Genomic DNA, 23,171 nt, shown 5'->3' with positions numbered 1-23,171 from the left:
ATTAAATGATGTTTTGTATTAAAGAGTCAAATCTCTAAATTTGATCTATAGCAATCATATAAACTTTCAAAAAGTCACAAGACAAAGACTGCATTGATGACTTAGCTGTCAAATGTTTATACTCACAACCAAAGGGTGAAAGTCATAAGATGATTCTAAAGTGAACGTTAAAAAAGAAAATTAAATAAAAATGTTTTTGTAAACATGGAAAGGTAATTTGGGGTGATGGAAGGTTTAAGCAGAGATGGAGATAGAGAAATGGGAGAAATGAAGAGGGAAGGATGGATAATCAAAATTAAGGATACATCAAATAAAAACATATGGAATCTTATTATTTTGCAAGCCAATTAAAAAATAAGTTTCAAAAGCAATTTATGAGGAAGAGGTCCTGCATATCAAAATAACACTGCTCTTAAAATCCAGGAGTAGCATAATGCAATCCCAGAGTCAGGTGTGAGAGTCCTTCATATGAGCTGTTGGGTAGGGAGTCTCGGGTCTCCAAATGAGTCTCCTACACCATTCTTGATTGCCATCCAGAATAAGTAGAAATGGCCTTATTGCTAGAAATGCTGTATAACTTGGTTGGCTTCAAGATACAGAAATACTAAGTTAGAAATGATTTGGAACTTCCTCCCTTCTGACGAGCTTTCACAGTACCCCCAAAGTGTTGCATGGGCTAATGAGAGAAAATAAACAAATCAATGACCATACCCAGTCATGGAACTATCATGAACAATACCAACCTGTGAGGCAAGATGTGCCTACATACAAAATCCTGGCATGACTGTTGTCAGAACAACTGATCTCTGATTGGATTTAAGGAACACTTGCTCCACAGAAGGAATTAATACACAGCCCAGGAAACAAGGTCAAAACTCATGGTTAATGAGGTCTTTAACCATCCAGGAGAATTTAGTATTATAACAGAATTTTAGTATTATAACAGAAGTACTGTTATCCAGGTAAAGTTTCATGGTTCCATCCATGTTGACCTCTATATATTTGTTTATATCCATAGACAAATATTATTCCTGAACTCAATCAAATAAACTTCTCTTTGCATTGAATATCATGAATGCAGAGACAATGGCTGTGATGATAAAGACTGAGTGATCAGTTCTAAACAGGACTTCATACCACTCCCTGCATGGCTCAGGGATCATCGGGAGAGGGTGCAGAAAGAACGTAAGAGTGAGAAAACAGGAAGAACAACGAAATCCTATCATCCGGACATGTCAGTCAATGCTGTCATGCAGTTATGACTTCACAAAACTACATCTATATGAAATGGGTATACACAAGTCTCTAGACATATCAACAGATAAGAATGTAGAGATTCCATAGGACCCTATCCTGTCTAAGAAACTCAAGCTACTAATGGATTCATTAATTGTTCAGAGTTGTATACCCACTGTAATATTGTGGGAACTCCCTTGGCTAATAGCCTTTAAGATACTGACCTACTTGGAGCAAGGTCTTATGTACTATGTATACAGATGTAAAAGTGTGTGTGGTCCCTTGTTTGCTGGATTCGGTTCCAATCCCCCACTCATGAAGATGACTGAAGATCTGTGAGTCTACCCCTAAAAAAAGAAACCTTTATTATATTCCATTGTGGGCTTGTGCGGGACTATTTTATTATAAGCAGCAATACTGTAAAGTCTACAGTTTCAAACCAATGTTCACAGATTATCCTGGTTAAGTTTTGTAGGACTCAAAAAGAAAAGGTTTGAAAGATAATGGTTGGAAAATAATGAATTGAGCTCAATGGGAGTAGAAGGGAGACTAGAAAGAGTGAGGGATTACTGTAATATGCACTTTATACATATAGGAAAATAGAAAATGCATGTATTACGGTATTTTTTTAAGGAAAAGAAATAAAACATACCTTCCCTTGGAGCAATTCAACCAAAGACCAGTCCAGATAAGAATTCTCCGCTCTGAATTTTTCATCTTCATGAATCTTCCATTGTCACTGTCTGTCTCTTATGTGAGTATGAATCTGTGCCTATATGGAGCTCTCATATGGATCTGTCCCTGTCTCTGAACCTGTGTAAGTCCCTAACAAAGGGCTTCTGCTCTGTACTTATTAAACATCACAGAAAGCATCACTAGTCACACTGAAATGCCACTAAATTAATATAAGCATGAGAAAAATGCATGTATTGCACTAAATCAACTTTAAAAAATTTTCAGAGCAGCTAAACATGTCTAACCAGAACTAAATATGTCTCTAAAACAGAATTCTCGAAAGATATAAATTCTAGAATAGTAAGAATATTAGGTTGTGTTTCTTTTCTTTTTGTTTTACTTTTCAAAACAGGGTTGTTCTGGAGCTTTGGAACCTGTCCTGGAACTAGCTCTTGTAGACTAGGCTGACCTCGAACTCACAGAGCTCTGCCTGCCCCTGTCTCCGTTCCCCAAATTCTGGGATTAAAGGCGTACACAACCAGCTAGGGTGTGGTTTATTTCCTCAAGTAATATTCCAACATTTAAATTATGTGCGTAATAGCAAACTGTTCCCACCTTGGTACCATTTTAAAGTCAGAGAAAACCAAGGCATCTGCAGCTGTTAGGTAGCAAACCAGAGAAGATGTTATGCATACTAAGGGCTGATACTCAATTTCTCTGCCACATCATTGGTGTCTTCTTAATACCCCCTAATTTCTTGTCCTTAGATTTCACCTGCTTTCCGAATTGAAAAAGTAATTAAGTCAATTTTCTGTTGTTTTTACATGTGAACTGCCATCATTACCTGGTTCTACGTCTCACACTCTGTTAAGGAGTGCTGTGGTTAAATACACCAGCATGTCAAAAGAATGATGCCCAGACTCCAGAACTCCAGAATTGTTTAAGTAATTTTTCATGAAACAAAACTAATTTGGATCATTTGCATAAGACAATTTGCTTTGAATATTTTCTTTTTGTCTATTTTAAAATTCTAAAGCCCATTTCAGATGTGACTCTGAATTAACAGCAAATGTCTAGAATGGCATTATCCCATATTATTCAGTGAAAAGCATGACTATGCAGTTATGGTAATTATGATAATAATATATTCTGTTAACATTATTTGAATGGCCGCAATTAAAGTCAGATTTCCTTCAAACTGCTAAGCTCCAATGTTTATATTTTATCTATGTTTTTTTTCCCTTCTCCATTGACTAGCAGAAGCACAAAATGCTTATTCTAGGAGACAACTTTTTTATCATAGTTTCAAGAATATTATTAAAGATTTAAAACCAGTGTCCTTAATCTCAAAACAGATCAGCCATCACTGATTGCTAAAGATTAAATGTCATTATCCATTACATGAAAAAAGTGGGGCACATTGAACTGCTTTCAAAACCTTAACTGAGTCTGAAACATTATAGCTAAATTATAGTTTATGGCAATAATGAAAAGTAAATCACAGAATCAAGGTTCTGGAACTTTACAGTAAATGTTATCCATCCTTCTGCACATGGTATTACGAGATTGCTCTTTTCATCTATGACTCAGCTATTGCATTAACCTTGAACATTTTGTTGGAAGTAAATGACCATACTTGAGAAACAAACATTAAAGCAAACTAAATAATAATGTGAAGTTTCGCATTATTTACTTGTCTTTAAAAGGAAAAGTTAAGTTGCATGCATCAGATTAAATCTTTTCCTCATGTCCTCCGGGACTCGTGTTTTGCAATCTTTCACAAGTTTAGGGAATTTTAAAGCACATTGTCTTGAACTTTTGTTTGATGGTGTTTCTCGAATGACTCAGCAATGCTAGGATTTCATTACCACTTTCGCTTGGGGTGAAAAGAATACACAGACAATAGAGAATAGTCTTTGGAACTGTTGTTCCAGAAGCATGGAGTGTAGGAATCACAATTTGAGCTCCGGATCCCAAATCCCCACCTCATTGACCTACATCACTGCTTTTTCTTATTTTTGATGTTTTGATTTCAGAAGTCTCTGTCTACAGCTTCTATTATTTGTGATTAAGGGAAATAATCTTATGTATTTACTCCTCATTTCGGCCTTTGCTTATTGAGGTTCATTTTCATTGTTTTGTTTTGTTTGTAATCTTTCCTATTCAGCAGTCCTAAAGATTACAACTTTACTAGAGTTTTGGTGAAAGGACACTTTACTACTTCTGGGTGCTTTGGCTCTCCACCCTTCTCTCTCATCCATCCCTCTTCTACACTCTCCTTTCTCCTTTGCTATTCTGCTTTGTCCTCCTGTTTGTGCACATACAATCCATTGTTGCATTTTATTTTAAATCCTGGCCATTCATTCAGTCTCTGGAACAAGATCCTTCATATCTCTCACTGCTGATGTTTGATCACCTGAAATTTTGTGGATTCTATTTGTCAACCTCTTTGATTTTGTTTCTTCTAGCCAATTGTCATGAAACTGCTTTGCTTTGCTTTGAAGACTCATATCATTTGTGCCTTGAACCCTTAATCTCTCAGGCTAACATATTATGCATTTCACACTGCCTCAACAGAGAGGGGAACAGCTACAGCACAACATGATTGTATATTAATTTTGATGTTAAATCATTTAGTTATCTCTTATCTTCCCTCCATAAAACATAGTTTTGATTTTTCTAAATCCATCATTCTAGTAATTCTAGTTTTTATCCTTTGGACTGGCTCTTTCTACAACACACAGTGACTTTCTCTTTTTTTTAATTACCACTTCTTCAAGAGTAAGCACTGTGTTGGATAGATATCTCCTTCTTCTATGATTATTCATACAAAAGAGGCATCTGTAGGAGTCATGAAGAGTAAAGATGATAGTTCAGTCATTAATCATTGCTTGTCTCAATCATATGTTCTTGCTTTATGATTTATGTTTTCTTAAAATGCACTTATTTGTTTTTTGTTTGTTTACTTACTTTTACTCTCTCTCTGTGTGTGTGTGTGTGTGTGTGTGTGTGTGTGTGTGTGAGAGAGAGAGAGAGAGAGAGAGAGAGAGAGAGAGAGAGAGAGGACATGTATATACCGTGTGTATGCCAGCTGTATAGGGGTATATAAAAAATTTGAGTAGAAGACAATTTGCCAGAATCAGTTCTCTTCCTCCATAATGTGGGTCCTGGGTAACAAACTCAAGATCATCAGACTTGCAGTAAGAGCATTTATGTGTTGAACCAACTACCTGGGCCCTGTCTTTATGCTTTTGACAATTTAAAAAGTACTCATTAATTAGAATAATTAGTGTGAAGTAATAGTCTAGACTTTAGTATAACTATAAGTATAAACATAGAAATCATTTTATTTCCTAAATAAATGGAAAATATATCCAGCATCCTGTTGTTTCTTCAGGAGCTGGCATTGATTCCCTTAAATTAAGAATAGATGATGAGGATTCCTCAGCCATAATTAAATATGGCTGAGAATTTTAAATAAATTTGAATAAGTAAATAAAAATATATTTACTTCATATTTTTATAATAATCTACTGAAATTGTTCTTTTATAAAATATTCCATTCATCATTTTTCAACATAGTATTACTCTGAAAACAACACTGGATTTTGTGAATGGAAGTTATCACTAATTGTTTTAATGCTTCTCACAGCTCCGAATAGTGCCACTCTCTGTGAGATTTTGGGGGCCAATTACGTTCAAACTACCACAATGCATGTAGCAATAATAATTAAAGAAGAGATCATGATTTTGAAGGGGGAAGTTATGTGTTGGAGGAAGAAGTTATGAGGGAAGGTGGGGTAGAAAACATGTAAATATGTTACTAGTCTATAAAATTTTCAAAAAATAAAAGTGTATACAAGTTCTGAATAATCCTACAATGTGACAATTTGCATCTGGAAATCAATGTTGACATTTTTAGTAAAATGCAAGCCAATGTCACATTTATAGCTGGTTGTTAAATCATGGATACAGTTATAGATACCCTGAGGTAATAGAAGTCTAGTCTTCAGGTGAATCTTAAGGCTGGATTTTAAAACATTGTTTCTCTTCTTTACTAAGTGATTCCATCTAAGGGACACACATAGTTTGTATCCTAAACTACAGGACAATATCTGAGTTAAGAAGAAATGGCAGGTGTGAGTGTTCTAGGGTGATGGAAGTGTTCTGTATTCTCTTCGGGTGTTGGTTATATGCATTTATATGACTATGAAAGCCAAAAAAACTGGAAATTTGATAGATGTCTATGGTACTATATATATTTCTTAATGTTGTAGCTGGGCATAGTGGCCATACCAAGCATTTGAAAAGCTGAGAATGTATTAACGGGATCTTGAGAACTTCCTAAACTATGTAGTTGAGATCCTTTCTAAAAACAAACAAACAGAAAGAAAGAAACTCAAGAGAAAGAGAAAGAAAGAGTAAGAATACATTCTAAATGTATTGCTTTGACCAATTAAGTCTTATTCCACAGCACTGAGTATCCTCAAGCCAAGCCTAAGTACTAAGTACTAAGAAACTGGCTTAAGTATATGACTCTGTACCTTAGACAACATTGAAGGAACGTTGTTGCTGTACAGAAGGGAAGTTTCACACACTCAGTAACTCACTGAAGACATACAGGACTAGACCTGGCACCTGTCTCTACACTTCTGAAGAAAATAGATGTTCGAGTGGATGTGGCTTGTTAGAGGTACTGTGTCACCATGGGTGTGGCTCAGGATACTGCCCAACGTCATCTCAGTTGACTTCTTGTTGCCTACAAGATGTAGGACTCTCAACTACTCCAGCATCATGTCACCATGATGTGAGGCTCCTCACCATGATGATGATGACTGAACATCTAAAATTGTAAACGAAACACCCCAATTAAATGTTTTCCTTCATAAGAGTTGACATGGTCATGGTGTCTCTTCACAGCAATAGATACCCTAAGACATGCATGCATATGCACATGCATATATATTACATTACACACATACATACAGAAGTTAATGTAAATATAAGCTGCTGAATATATTTATTGTCATCCATATGTATGTGTCTTTAGGGATGACCACTTGGGATGTGATAACCAATGAGAGGTTCACACCCGGAGGAGACAGATTATCTTTCTCTTAATTGCATTAATTGACTATAGCTAATCATCTAGGGGTAGAGTTTTGTGAGATTTTTTCCCAACAAAGGCATTGTCAGCTGGTGCTGTTGTTCAGGTCCTATAATGTTTACAATTTTTTTGCAGTTTCATGGGGGCATCTTTCCTGTCCTATGCAGAAGATAGTATCTAGAAACAGGTACTATGGTCCTCTGCCTCATACCCTCTTTCCGCCTTCTATTTTCTGAAGTTTACTGAACCTCGAGTATAGGGCGTATGATATTGTTATGTCAAATAGGGTTGGGCACCCTACAATCAGTTGTTGTCTACATTTTGCGTAGCTGTGTCTTTCTGTAATGGTCTCTGCATGCAACCAAAGAAGTTTCTTTAATTAAAAAATGCAAATTACACTTATCTGTGACTCTAAGGATACTTATGTGTAATATAGTTAAGATTTACACACTGTCCCCCCCCCAAAAAAAAAGGTGGCAATAGTTTGTTCTCCTCTAGGATCTACGACCTTATCAAACAGAAGTAGTTGATTAGTTTGATAGTGTCAGGCAAGAATATCCTTTGATATATGGGGCCATATTTTCAGATTATAAGGCTGTTGGTTACCTCTAAGCTGTATGTGCCACTATTATATCCTTGGGACTATCTTGATGACTTGGGGTTCATAGGCTTTATAGATGGGGATGACAATTTGATGCTTTTTTTCTCTTGACATAAGAAACTTAGGATCCTATGAGATGCCATTCTCTGGGAGGGGGCTGCCAGCTCAGCGTCATCTTGATTCTACCAAGTCCTGTGGCTGAAGTGTACAGGTTCTTCAGCAATAGGATATTACCTTCAAGTAGAACTTTTATGCTTTGTAGGATGGTTTTGGTGATTTATTTTGTTGTACTATTCTTTATCTCATCATTTGATGAAAACATGTGCTTTTTATTACATTCCTGGACAAAGATATCGAAGCAGAGCATAAGAAGACACTGTGATGGTTTCAATCTTGGGTACACTAAAAGTCATATGAAACCTAGAATTGCTACCTCAATAGAAGGAACACATTTCTCCCATCGCCTAAAGAAAATCAAGTTTGAAAAATCCCAAACATGTTCTGGTCTCTATTATCAATATTGACCAGTTTGGTTTGTCTGTTAACAATAAGATCATTCGCCGGGCGGTGGTGGTGGTGCACGCCTTTAATCCCAGCACTCGGGAGGCAGAGGCAGGCGGATCTCTGGGAATTTGAGGCCAGCCTGGTCTACAAGAGCTTGTTCCGGGACAGGCACCAAAGCTACAGAGAAACCCTGTCTCGAAAAACCAAAAAAAAAAAAAAAATAAAAATAAATAAAATAAGATCATTAGTCTTAAACCAAGTAAAATTCATTGTTTTGTGTAGATATAAGTCTATCTCCAGAGAAGGAGGGTTCTTATTTAGGGAATTTTGAGTGGAGTTATGAGCTCTTATACTGATATCTTAGAACCTAAGTTCCTTTCTTCCAATTTCCTCAACATAGAAGGGAATCATTTACCCATCCTACTTGATATAAAATTTTTCAGTCGTTCTCTTCTACCTGAAAAAAAAAATGACTCATAGCATAAAAATCCTAAAAATGATTTGGTGGAACAATTTTAGACTGTAATTCTTTTCAACTTCTGGACATGAAATTCCCTGGCTACATCTTCAGGGTGTGCAGTCAATTAGTATCTTGACTTTGCCTCACTGCCCTGAGATGCATTTAACCCATTTAATTTTCTGCTCTTATTGATTCTCAATAAACACCTTCCAGTATGCACTTAATGAAGGTCTATTTTGTACATAATATTCTTGGAAACACTAATTTCACAGTGGCTATACTGGGATAGCACCTGGCACAGTACTTTGTGTATCCAGCCACTTAACATGCATGTACATATATTGAAATTGCTACTATGTGGTCACAGTTCTGATAACTGACTTAGATTCCCTGAACGTTTTTCAATCAACTTGATAGCAATATTATCTAAAGAAAAGAATATTTAAATAAAAATAGATACACTGTTCAGCTTAGAAAGAAAGGAAAAAATCAGTAAGTGTGAGAAACTAGACCGCCAATTACTATAGAAGCAAGTTCAAAGCAATAGTGAATCTACTGCCACCCTTTGATGATGCTGTGACTGGTCTTGAATAATAAACTATTAGCCAATGGAAATAGTCACCCTAGAAGAGAGAAAGAACCCAAGCATCAGTAGGATGTGGGAGCAAGAACTGAGAACCCCATATGAAGTGTAGGCCTTTAAGAGCTGGCATAGTTGGTGAATGCTAGATAGAGAAGATTGCACTATCCTAACATGAAAATCATATAGAACCTTGCTTCCTCAGTAAAGACAGAAGTGCCCAGATAACTGTTTGTGTGTACTAATATGCTAAATATCAAGAAATGGAAGATCTACTGAACACAGTGAGGAACAGTGTAAGCCTATGGTAGTATTTGCCAGTAATACTTTGTCATGCTTTAAATGACAGGGCGATGAGACGTTGAGAGGGCAGCATCTGTCATTTCAATTTTCTCTGTGTATTTAGAGTGATTCACAGTCACCTCCAGATCCAGGTCAGCACTGTCTAGCTTGCTAGCACTAATAGGCTTCAAGGGATGCTCCTACTGCACCAGACTGCTGACTCGAGTGACTCTGGCAGGAAAAATGAAGGGACCATTGGGAAAAGAGGCAGAAACATGTACACAAGGCAAAATAAAATTTAGAAAACATTAACTGAGCAGCCCAAGCACATGGAAATTTCTTCAATGATTGGAAGCAAAAAACTATGAGAAAATTCCCCTTGAGTCAGTCAACGCAGATATTTTGTCTTAACAGAAATATTTTATATATTTGCAATTATACAAGTGTAAATATACTAGAGTTTTCCCAATTATTGTTAAGAATTATGTAAAATAGTTACAACCACTTCCTGTACATAGAGTACAGTAACAATTTATAAAGTGAATATGTCTGTTTGTATATGATTGGTATCCTTTATGCATTTTATATGTGTATTGATTCTAAACAAATTTGATACATCCCATTATGGCAGGCTCTAAAATTTCTTAAGGAATTTTACAAATGTTTATGCCACTAATTTTCTTCTAAGTCACAGGGATTCAGGAACAAAAGTCTTACACGTATTCATCAATAAATCAAAGAGGAAATATGAGGACCTGATTGCATAAGAAGACCTGATTATTATTTCAGCATAATAGGACCTGATTGCAAAAGAATACAGTTCCAAATGAAGGACAAGCTATTCTTAATTATATTTTTGTCGTGTATGTGTGAAAGAATATTTGGTCAATTTGTGTATTAAGGGAAATCCATTGTTTAATAATGGAAGAACAACTGTGTTGTGGAATAAGAGTTATACTACAGGGCTTTAAAAACCAGCATGCAAACCGGGCGGTGGTGGCGCACGCCTTTAATCCCAGCACTTGGGAGGCAGAGGCAGGCGGATCTCTGTGAGTTCGAGACCAGCCTGGTCTACAAGAGCTAGTTCCAGGACAGACTCCAAAACCACAGAGAAACCCTGTCTCGAAAAACCAAAAAAAAAAAAACCAGCATGCATTTTAGAGATTGTAACTAAAGGTCTAACAATAGAAATGGAAAGATTGAGAAGACACCTGCCCTTCTAGACCCAGATAATCTAATATGAAAATAAGGCACGTGGGGCTATTTGCATGAGATTCTTAAGGGGTCTGGCGTAAGGTTGATAAACAGCTGCTGGGTCTTCAAGATCATTGTTGTTCTTAACTAACAGTAAAGTAGGTGGCACTGGGTTTGGTTTCATCAGCAGGGCCTGTAGTTTCAAAGACAGGTGGTTTGAAAAATTAAAAACAAAAATTTGCCCTTCCTAACCAACGCTACCAGCTGTGATGACTTCAGGGTCTGGGAGCTGATGCTTTCCTTCTGTTTCCCAAACTTTAAGGAAGAAATTTGTTTTTAAATCAAATAGAATCATAAAAAGAAAGAAAAGAAATAATAAACAAAGATACCATTTGTACAGTCAGGGGAACAGCTTTATTCAGATGAATGAAGAATTCTTACTTCCCAGACTTTCGCAGAGGCTTGTGAGGAGGAACCACAATTTAATTATTAATAAACCTTGTTTAATGAAAAACAGTTTCATTTTCATTATGCAAAACTCATAGTATTGCACTCTAGAGAGTATCTAAAGGATTGTGAGATTAAAGCAAACTGATAAATATTCAAGTTGGAAAATGTATTTAAGACTAGTTATTGAAAAAAGTACAAACATTCTAAGACATTATGGTTTATATATGAAAGAAACTTTTAGAGGTTTACCTAAAATTTTACAAGAATGGTTGTTGCCTGTATATGCTATCAATTTGATGAAAATTGTAGTAATATTTCATTTGTATTTTGATAAATAAAATTTGCCTGAAGATTAGAGAGTAAAATAGCTGCCCTGGTCAACCTTACAGACCAGGCAGTGGTGACACACACCTTTAATCCCAGTAGTCATAATAGTTTGCCATAGAAACTCATCAGTAATGATGCATGCCTTTAATCCCAGTCCTAGAGAGACAGGAGAAGACATCTCATTCTGAGGATTCCTGAAGGGAGGATTGCCATTTTGGACTGAGATAGAAGGGCCAATGACTGACTGTTGTGTTTTTCTGACCTTCAGATTGAACTCCAATATATGTCTCTGGGTTTTTATTAACTGTGCTATAGGAGATGATTCCTAAGTTTAATAATTGAAATTGATAATGATAGTTAATGCCTAGACTCCTAGGACTATGGAAGTTGAAACACAATGTTGGACATGAGTTTGAAGTCAACGTAGATTATTGGGTAAATTCTAGACTACATAATCTGGCCTCTAGCATGAAAGCCTATCAAATAAAACAAAGCAGAGATCTCAGTAATCAAAGAAACATTTAAATGTGCCAAAAGTTATCTGAAGAACAATGGCAATGGGTTCTTGATCCTATTGCATGTAATGGCTTTGTGGGAGCCCAGGTAGTTTGGATGCTCACCTTAATAGACCTGGATGGAGGTGGGTGGTCCTTGGACCTCCCACAGGGCAGAGAAACCTGCTTGCTCTTTGGGCTGAGGAGGAAGGAAGACTTGATTGGGGGAGGGAACGGGAGGTGGTGGCGGGGAAGAGGCAGAAATCTTTAATAATTAAATTAATTAATTAATAAAAAAAATCCCAGAAAAAAAAAAAAGTTATCATTTTAATATTTTCTGCAATATAAAAATTTGACCAAAAATTAAATTGACAGATTTAAAACAACAAAGTCATTGCAGCAATATGTTAATAAATTAGTAGAAATTGTAGAAATACGTTAGGTAAAGGCTAATCTTTAGGCCTAATTTTATACTTGTGATTTTAAAATCCATTTTCTTAAATCAATATTTCTGGGAAAACAAATGAGACCCTAATCAAAAGTAAAAATAAATATATATTTAGAATATCTGTTATTCATATTATCTGCACAAATAGATGTAATAGGTCTTCAATTTCTCTTCTCTTTTGCTTACATAATCATGCCTTTGGGTGACTTTTGCTGCCAGCACCAAAAGAGCCTATATGCCTTGTAGCAGTTCCAGTCTTTATTGCTACAAGAATACCACACAAAGGCAATAAAGGAAGACAGAGTTTATATTGGATGACTGTTTGAGACTACGTTCCATCATGGCAGAGGAGACATGCTGACAGGAGGAGAATTAAAAAGCTGGCTACATTGCTTCCATCATGAAAACAGAGAGCAATGAACGGTGGTACTCAGCTTAGCTTCTCCTTTTAGACAACCTCAGAAGATCCCAGGCACTGAAAATTTGACCCCGGTACTCAAGGAGGGTACTTTCCTTTCACCTCAGCAAAATCTACAAAGTGCTTTAAGTCACACTCAGAGATTATTTCACAGAGATAGTAGATATCATCAAGTTGACACCATTAACCATCACTGTACCACATGCACACATTTATAGTATACAGTTATATTTATCTCTTAATTTTATTTTTGAGATTATAATTACTTTTCTATATGCCCTTTCCTTCAACTTCACCATCACACCCCATACTTCTTCAAATTCATGGCCTAGTTTTTCATTAATTACTATTGGTTGCATATATATTTAGATATATTATATATGGACTATATAAATTCTTAAATATAATCTGTTCAGTTCAAGTAATGTTTGTTACTTGTTATTATGTTACACATGTCCTTTTTAAAAGTATATGTTCACAAGACATGTAGAGGTACATTTTCTTCAAGCCTGATTTGTCTGGAAACCTAGAAATATGGGTTGTATGATGGCAGTGGTGACTTCCAGGTCTGGATAGCACAGTCCATATGTTTTCTCATGATGCTTTTTCAACTCTATTCTTTTAGTGTGTGTATTTTTATTTTATTTTTGAGATTTTAATTATGATATAATTGCATCATTCCCAACATTCTTCCCTCCTTCGAAATTATCCTATCTATACCATCTTTTGCTCTCTTTTAAATTCATAACTTCTTTTTTTCAATAATTGCTGTTTTACATACACACACAATGTATGTATTACTAAATATGTAAATATGACAGGCCCAGTCATACTGACATACTGGAGATGGCAAAGAATATATTTAGCTTGTTACAGCCCATAGGGTCAATTTCTAGAATAAAAGGAAATAAGATTGAGAAAGAAGAAAATAAATATATGACAATGAGACAAAGAAAATGTAAATGATCGAATAGCTAGATGACATCATAAACCCACAAGGCAATGAGTCTTCAGGGTTACAAGGCTACTTAACAAGTGGTAAGAGGATCTGGAATAAAATTTTAAACCAACTTGTTTGAGACTCTGGACAAGATTTATAGTAAAACAAATAAATAATAACAATAAAAAGATAAAATCTTTTTCATGCTATAAATCCTAAATGATAAAAAAATAAATTTCAAGTGGATATTGTGATTTAATTACTCTACTAAAGAAGAAAATGACTATGTTGAGGTAAAATCTAGAAAAGATAAAGCTCAAAAACATAAACATATGAAATTAGTTATTATTGTTCTTAATCTTGTTCTCAGAATCTCTAATTTTAGGAATTCGTGTAAGAAGGCAACCATAAAAATGTTTAAATACTTCAATACTAAAACCATAAAAACACATCTGTGATATGAAAAACTGACACCCCAAGTAAGAATGATTTGAATGAGAGTGGCTTGCACAGGCTCATGTATCTGGATGCTTGGTCTCCAGTTGGAACTGTTTGGAAAGAATTAGGAAGCTGAAGGTGGTATGTGTCACAGGGAGTCGGATTTGAAGTTTCAAAAACTGGAAGAGCAGGGCAGTGGTGGCCCACGCCTTTAATCCCAGCACTCGGGAGGCAGAGGCAGGCGGATCTCTGGGAATTTGAGGCCAGCCTGGTCTACAAGAGCTTGTTCCGGGACAGGCACCAAAGCTACAGAGAAACCCTGTCTCGAAAAACCAAAAAAAAGAAAGAAAAAAGAAAAAACAAAACAAAACTGGAAGATCCCAGTCAACTCTCTGTAAGCTCTTAAGCATTCTTACACTTAGGAAAATAAATTTGAGAACACATCCTTCAGGAGTCACAAATTCAACTAATCAGTTCTTCATCTTGTACGTTACTTTTACCATTGTGAGCCAGTAAAATGCAGTCTCTGGTATGGCAACAGTCTATGCATATTCCTACAGAGTGATGCTTCTGGGCATTGACTGCCATTATTTTACATCTAATTTATATTAAATATACCATATATATTTTTATTTAATACTTTATTTTTATTGATTCCCATTTTTCTATTTAATTATGACATATTTCTAGGTATAATACAGAATATATGTACTATACTGAATAACATTGAATACATATGTGTATATATAATAGGTGTATATATATATATGTATATTCATATGTAATAGTATGGGACTATAGTAGGAAATTTTTCCAAACATATAATTTATTCTATTATTTTTGGTTTATAATCTTGCATGATGACAGATATCTTCAGTCTTTTTTATGCTTTCATAACATTTACAATAAATATAGAAATACTGAAAAAAAATCTAAAGAAGGCTGACATGACATTCAAAACATTCAGTTACTTCCTAACATGTCTTTTGAGATAAATTTGATAGTGTTATTCAAGAGTGTTTAGTGACTTTATTATATCCACAGAATTCTTACAAGAGTAGCTAACTATAGGGCACTTTTGTCTACCCAATATGAACAGTTGACTGATTTTTGACAGTTACTACAAATTTCCTCAATGTTCTTGGCTACCATTTATCTACTTACCACTTCTATGAATTTGTCCATTAATGGCATTTAATGAAAATAAATCATACAACATTCAGCCATTTTTGATGTTTTTTCACCTAGAATGCTTGTAGATTAATTCATGCTGTACACATCAGTACTTCACTTATTTTATTACTAATGGATAGTTTTTTATATGATGTTGTAAGCTAATATACCCTGCTAAGAAGTTCCTACTCATTTCCTGGAACTTGCAAATGTGCCTGTAAGGGAAAATGAAGAATAATTCAGATATTTCAGATCCTGAATTTCTTGTAATACCCTGATCTGAGTGCCTACAGCTGCTCTGAGCACGAGACCTTCAGGAGTTCCTGATGGCAGGAGAGTGGTTTCTGGTGGGTTTGGCTGGGGCGTGGCTATCTCTATATAATCTGCCCCTGAACACAATAAAGGGGGCATTCTTGGGGCTTCTGAATCAGTGTTTAAAGGTCTGAGTGTCAGTCTGTCTCTGCGTCTGTATTCTCAACCTCCAGCCCCCTTTCCCGAAGCTCGCGAACTGTATGCTAGCGCACAGAGCGCAGACACGGGGGCGCGGTGCGCGGCAGGATCTTGCTCTGAGTCACCACACCCTGTATTCCACTTAGCATCAGGCTTTTCTTGAACCTACCTACCCTTCTTGATACTCCTTTTCTTCTCCTACTGTACATTTTGTAATTTTCCTTCCTCAGCTTCCTCCTTTTCAGAATAGATCTGCCTAAGACTGGCAGCTAATAGTCACCATAGTAAATGCTAGGTTGTTTGGAAATGTCCTTTGATAAATCTGTTAACTAACAATTTTTTAATTTAAGGTCAGACAGAGTTTTTTGGACAGGACTAAAAAACAGCAATGTTCTTCATTAAAATATGACAAGAATGGTCTCTAGGCCACACACAGACCCCTCTTCTCTTCTGAAACCTCTTGGGCAAGGCCCCCACAGTTTTAATTACCGTCAGCACTACTGTCTTCTATTCTCCGGCTATTATGGCCCAATTAAAATCTGCTTAAAGCATTTAGCTGTTTTTCTAATCGAAAGTCCCAAACTTCACATTCCTCCAAATAGAAACATGTTCTGGCTTATCACAGCAATACTCCAGTTCCTGGTACCAACTTCGGTCTTAATCAGGGTTTCTATTGCTCTGAAGACACACTATTACCATGGCAACTCTTATAAAGGAAAACATTTAATTGGGGGCTGGTTTACAGGTCAGAGGTTTAGTCCATTGTCATTATGGCAGAAAGCATTAAGGCATGCAGGCAGACATGGTGCTGGAGAAAGAGTCAAGATTTCTATATCTGGATTGACAGGTAGCAGGAAGAGAGAATAATAACCCACTAGGCCTGGCTTGACCATCAGAATCCTTGAATTCTTCCACTCCCCATCACACTTCCTCCAACAAGTTCACGCCTACTCCAACAAGGCCACACATCCTGATAATGCAACTCACTATGAGTTGCACAAGCAGGAATCTCATAAGAACAAGGAGCTGGAAGTGTGATACATACCCAGAACATTTCTAAAATTAAAATAAATGCCTGTCACAACATTGTGAGACAAAGAACCTCCAAAGATGGCTTGGGTGTGTTCATTTCATTTCGGGCAACTACTGCTGGACATAGAGTCTACCTTTAAGAGTGATGTGTTTCTCCATTAGAGAAAACTAACTTTTAATTTTCAGATGATTGTCAATTGCAATATCAATTGAACAAAGTTCCTGGGTTAGGGATAAGGTATGTGTCTACTTCTTTCAGTTCTAGGACTAAAATCAGATTATTCATAGAAATATCAACATGAGAAGCACTATGGAAAATGGCTAAAATTATTTAGAGAAATAGAGTGCATAGCTTTAACATAATAAAAGACAACAATTAGGTATAGAATGAATGTACTAAAACATAATAAAGGCCAGGATTAGTTATATTTTGTTTATGTGGTAAAATACTATGATAAAAGGCAGCTTAAGTAAGAGTTTATTTTGGCCTATTGTTCCAGGGAGCTAGATGTCCTAAGGGAGAGGAGGGCATGACAACAGGAAGCTGAGAGATCACATCACAATTATACCCAGAATACAGACAGGATGGACTGACAGTGGATGAGGCTATAAGCTCCCAAAGCCCACTCTCAGTGAGATCCTCCTTTCAACAAGATCATTGTTCTCAAAATTCTGTATCCTCCCAAACATAGCCAGAAATAGAGACCAATATTCAGATTCATTAAGGATAAATTACAGGGGACATTTCTCATTCAAACAACATGACAAATCCAAGTTATTATCAAATAGAAAGGAGTATTAAGCTTCCATCTATCAACTGAAGCAACGGAAGTGTAGCAACTCTTACTGGACATGTGTTCTGAATGAAACATTTGAATGGGATTTCAACACAATAAAGCAAACGAGCCTCTTCAGAGACTTCGCACTCATTTTACTCCATTAACAGCATCCTGATACTGCTCCATTTAAACGGACATGGAGGGAAAGAATAGTAACCATTTGAGCATGTTGAAAATTCTACAAAATTCAGCTTTTGCCAGGATCAGATATTACTTCCAAAAGAGGTACTCCTCAGAAGGTCTTTGCTAATTTCTAAAATCCTGGAAAAAATGATAGCCTCATAAAACTAGTTTGGCAATATTTCTTCTAGTTCTATTTTGTGGAATGATTTGAGGAGTCAATACTTCTCAATATTAGCTCTTCTTTGAAAGTCTGATAGAATTTTGTAGTAATATCATCTGGCCCTGGGGTTGTTTTGATTGGGAAACTTTTAATGACTGCTTCTATTTCCTCGGGTTGTAGGTCTTTTTACATTGTTTATCATCTTTAATTTTGGTATGTGCTATCAAGAAATTTTTCCATTTATTTTAGATTTTCTAATTCTGTGGAGTCCAAGTTTCTGATGTATGACCTAATGATTGTCTGAATATCCTCTGTGACTGTTGTTATGCCCCCCTTTCATCTCCGATTTTATTAATTTGGATATTCTCTCTGCAATTTTGTTAATTTAGATAAGTGTTTGTCTATCTTGTTGATTTTCAAAAGAATCAATTATGTTTCATCAATTCTTTGTATATTCTCTATGTTTTGAATTTATTTATTTTAGCTCTCAGTTTAACTATTTCCTTCTGTCTATTCCTCTTCAGTGTGTTTGCTTTTATTAGTTCTAGAGCATTCAGGTTTACTGTTAAGTCACTAGTGTGAAATTTCTCCAAATTCTTTACATAGACACATAGAGCTATGATCCTTCCTCTTAGTTAACTTTATTGTGTCCCATAAGTTTGGGTATGTTGTGCACTCATTTTCATTGAATTCTAGGAAGTCTTTAATTTCTTTCTTTATTTCTTTCTTAACCTTGAGTTTTATTGCCACTTAATATGTCGTATATCTTTGATATTCATGGGAAGCCTGTCCCTTTCTAAAAGAATTGGAGGAGGACTGGATTGGCAGGGGCAAAGGGGAGGAGGAGGGAATGGGAGGAAGGAGGGAGAGGAAACTGAAGTCTGGATGTAAAATAAGTAGGTTAATTAAATTAATAAAAAATTAAATTTGCTTTAAGAAAATTAATGGCAAAAAAGGAAGAAAAAATTATTAAAATCACTGTTCTACTAAAAAAAAATTGGTTTGGCTTTCACATTCTCTCCAACATTCTCATTGTTTTCAGGGAGGTGAATATTCAGAGGCCCTATATCTCATCACTCCAGAAGTGATGCTGTGGTTCTGCTTGCATGGTTCATCTGGATTGACCTTTCTTGGGATCTTATTCTTTGCTGTCTTCTTTTCAGACTTCTCCAAGCGATTCATTTTTCATTTTTTATCTCTGAGTCATGTACTTCTAACCTGAAATACTGGAACACACTTTTCCTGATGAGACACTGGATGAGGAAGTCTTTATAAACTGCACACTCTGTAATGAGATTATAGCAGATTATGAAATCTATGTTCTATCTAGCATATGTATTGTTGTTATGTATACCCACAGGTTTGGGTCATTTCAGAAAACTTTCTGTTATATCAATTGTGTGTTATGGCTATAGTGAAAAACCAAAACTAAGAAGAGCTGAGGAGAGAGTCCATGTTGACTTGATTTGTGCAGATATTTCCCAGTAGCTTCTAATTAATTTCATTTTAATATCAAGAAAACCCAGAAATATTTGAGATAAATATTTTACTATTGACTAGGGCTGTTAAACACATTTGGGAATGCACAATATAGTTGTCATATACTATATCATCTTTTCCAATTGTAATATATGGTTTAATGGACCGTTTTCTGCAAATCTGCTGTATATTTTAAAGACATGACTATTTCAGACTTGAAACTGTTATATATTTATCAATATGACAAGTTTAAGAATATAGAAAAATAAGATTTTTTTACTATGAAATTCTAAATTTAGAAACTACAGAATTACAAATTTCTTAATAGACACATAAAATGTATGATACTCAAAAGTGATGGAGGAGTTAATTTCATTGGTTAAATAAAGAAACTGCCTTAGCCCTTTAATAGGACAGGAAATTAGGTAGGCGGAGTAGACAGAACAGAATGCTGGGAGAAAGAAGCTGAGTCAGAGAGTTGCCATGATTCTCCCACTCCAGACAGACGCAGGTTAAGATCTTTCCTGGTAAGCTAGCTCATGGTGCTACACAGAATATTAGAAATGGGTTAGATCAATATGTAAGAGCTAGCTAATAAGCGGCTGGAACTAATGGGCTAGGCAGTGTTCAAAAGAATACAGTTTCCATGTAATTATTTCGGGGCATAAGCTAGCCATGCGGGCAGCTGGGTGCCGGGGACACAGCCCGCCGCTCATATTTCAACACAAAAGATCACATATATACACAAAAGGCTCTCATAGTCATTAAGCCTGAAATCTAAAAGGAAGTCTTAAAAGATTTTCCTATACTTGCAAAATATTTGAAAAAGTTCCCAGACTGATGACATATGTAACCTATATTTATAGTCAGTTCACACTCCAATGGGCCTCTGATAATTTAATTCCATTTTCCTGGGGCCCCCAGGTCATGCTCCAAGGCCTGAAAGTCTACTTGATCTTTACCATGCCAGTTTACTTAATATCCCATTTCACCTTGATTTCTTTTGTTTTTGCTTTTATTATCCAGGTGCCCAAGAGTCCTTTCCCTTACTTCACCCGCTGTTATACAAATGGAACCACTGACACACTTCTGAGGTGCCCTTCACAGGCTCACTGTAGAGGTCTCTCAACTGGCGCATCCAATGACTTCATGCAGCAGGAAGCAGCATGATCAGCCACTGTCGAAATTATCTGACAGCAGTTAGAGTCACCTCTTCATGGAATGAATGAGGACAGGAAGCTAAAACTTGTCACATAGTTTAAGAGCTTGGACCTCAGTTCATGTTTTTTTTGGTAAAGACCCAGAACACCCTTGGCTCCACTCATTCTGGGTAGAGGCCCACCTTGTTAAATGTTGGATAGTACCTCAGTTTCCTACTAACACTAGAAAAGGAAGCTTTTCCATTGGCTTTGTGTAGAACCTCTAAGGCACAGCTACTTCTTCATGATCAAAATTATAGAATCTGAGTTCTATCTCTTGCCCTGGGTAGAGACATGAAGTTTTAAATTACCTCAAAATTGTATGTTATTTTCCCCTTTTAAGAGTTAATCCCTCTGAGTCTGTGTGTGTGTGTGTGTATAGGTAAGTCTTATATATTAATTTTTTTCAGGAGTATTTTATAATCATATGATATATATGGTTGCATATATGCGTATGTTCAAGCTTCTGGAAAAAATAAGCACTATAGCAGTATAGTTAAGTCAACACTGACACAACCAAGCATAATGTAATAATTGAATTAGCAATCATTACAAACACTAAAAATATTACGTTTCAAATACACACAAATGTATATGGAATATATATATATATGTATATTTCTAAGTAGACATGTATTTCTAAATGTTTGGATTACATTTTTCATTGTGTTTAAATTGTAGGTTGTAACCCATGTGGGTCACAAAGTCAATTTACTGTATTTCTGTAATTTTTATTATCAGATGGAAAGTATAATAGGATAAATTATACCATAACACACAGCATGAATTCATAAAATACATGAAAGCTTTGTTTTGATTATGTGAGTAATAAAATATATTCATAGGTATAATAAGATCATTGTAAAATAAATTTTTCTGTGGCAAATCAAAGTTTTAAAATATTAATATACTCGGGATGACTTATTGAATGCATTTTTCATTTTATTTTGCTATTGAGCAAAACTGAAAATACGCTTGTCAAATCTTTTAAGATTCTAAATAAAAATTAATGAATGGCACCTAGGACTTAGTAGATTTTTAATAAATTAATACACACAATTCAGTTATAGACTGAACTAAACATAAGATGTCAAATTATCTACTTGGAAATTGTTTATATTTTGTAACTGAGTTTTGCATAGGCATAATTTTATTTCAAGAAATGTACTGGGTAACTGTTGAGTAGGTAAGAGAGATTGGAATTCATGATATTTCTGAGATGTTTTTAAATGTCATACATCTTGCTCTTTTCTGGTTTTCCCAGATTGAGTCTCACAAGCAGCAAAGTCTCTTGGAACACCCCGAGGTCGTGCAGTAAATCTCATGTACGGGAACCAGCACAAACACTGTCACAAGTTTCGTGAAATGGTGGAATTGAGGGCCAGCCTGAAGAACTACGCGTGTCGGAAGGACAAATGCTTCTTGGGCAACGCCAGGCCTAAGTCACTCCTAATTCCATGTTCTAGTGTGCATCCTGGTGGACGAGAGGCAATGTGATGAAGTCAAAGCCATTGAGAGACCCTGCATGAATTTCGAACCACTGAAAAGCTTAATAAGAACAAGAAGTTGTTCAAAAAGAGTTGACTGAGGAGTATGACGCCTTTTTGGCCTCCGAGTCTCTAATTAAACACAACTCATGTACCCTAGGTACAAGCCTAAAGAAAATGGCCAGTTCCCTTCTCTTTGACACACAGTTATTGAAAACATGGTGGCCAAAGTTGATGATCAAAATTCATCATCAAATTACAGATGAAGAAGGTACTGTGTTTATTGTGGCTGCCAGTCACATGAAGATGACAGATGCTGCACTGGTCTACAACATCCACCTGGCTGTCAATTTCTTGGTGTCCTTGTTAAACAAGAACTGGCAAAATATCTAAGTTTTGTACACCAAGAACACAACTGGCAAGCCCCAGTGCCTGGGCTTGGATGGCCCAATAAACCTTAGTGATACAAATAAAATTGGGCTGGAGAGGTGGTCCCAGGCACCTTTAATCCCAGCACTTGGGAGGCAGAGGCAGGTGGATCTCTGTGAGTTTGAGGCCAGCCTCGTCTACGGAGCTAGTTCCAGGGCAGGTAGGGCTGTTACTCAAAGAAACCTTGTATCAGAAATCAAAAAACCAAATAAATAAAATAAAATATATAGATAGATACATAGACGACACGTATCACAATACAGCATTTGTAGGTCTCTTAAAACCATAAGTCCCTCCATTGCAAAACAATAATATGTCATACGACTACACTGCCTTGTTCGTTCTTTTTTCAGATTCTTCTGATTTGATTAATGCATCAACACTATCCGTGGTTCAGGAGACAGAATACTGTGCATGACAGAGACATTTTGATCTTCACAGAACTTTTACAATCAGAAAAATGAAATAATAAATATAATAAACAATGAATCTTAACCAAATCCTAGGAAAAAAATTAGAAGACCATAATGATAAAGTGTGCCAGACAGGGACATAGTGAAGGAGCTTTCTCTCCTCTAGAATCACATCTTTGTGGAAGCAACATCCGCTTAGCTCTGAAAAATAAAGTCTTTCAAAGATCCTGGAT

At 36.0% G+C, this 23,171-nt stretch overlaps 1 pseudogene; it reads left to right on the top strand.

The window, feature by feature from the left end:
• Positions 1-22,943, top strand: part of LOC130887146 (60S ribosomal protein L10a-like) — a 36,781-nt pseudogene extending 13,838 nt beyond the window's left edge.
• The last annotated feature ends 228 nt before the right edge of the window (positions 22,944-23,171 follow it).

Source organism: Chionomys nivalis, chromosome 15 (assembly GCF_950005125.1).
Source record: "Chionomys nivalis chromosome 15, mChiNiv1.1, whole genome shotgun sequence".
Taxonomy (NCBI): Eukaryota; Metazoa; Chordata; class Mammalia; order Rodentia; family Cricetidae; genus Chionomys; species Chionomys nivalis.
The sequence above is the reverse complement of the archived record's forward strand: the minus strand, read 5'-3'. Positions and strand labels throughout refer to the sequence as shown.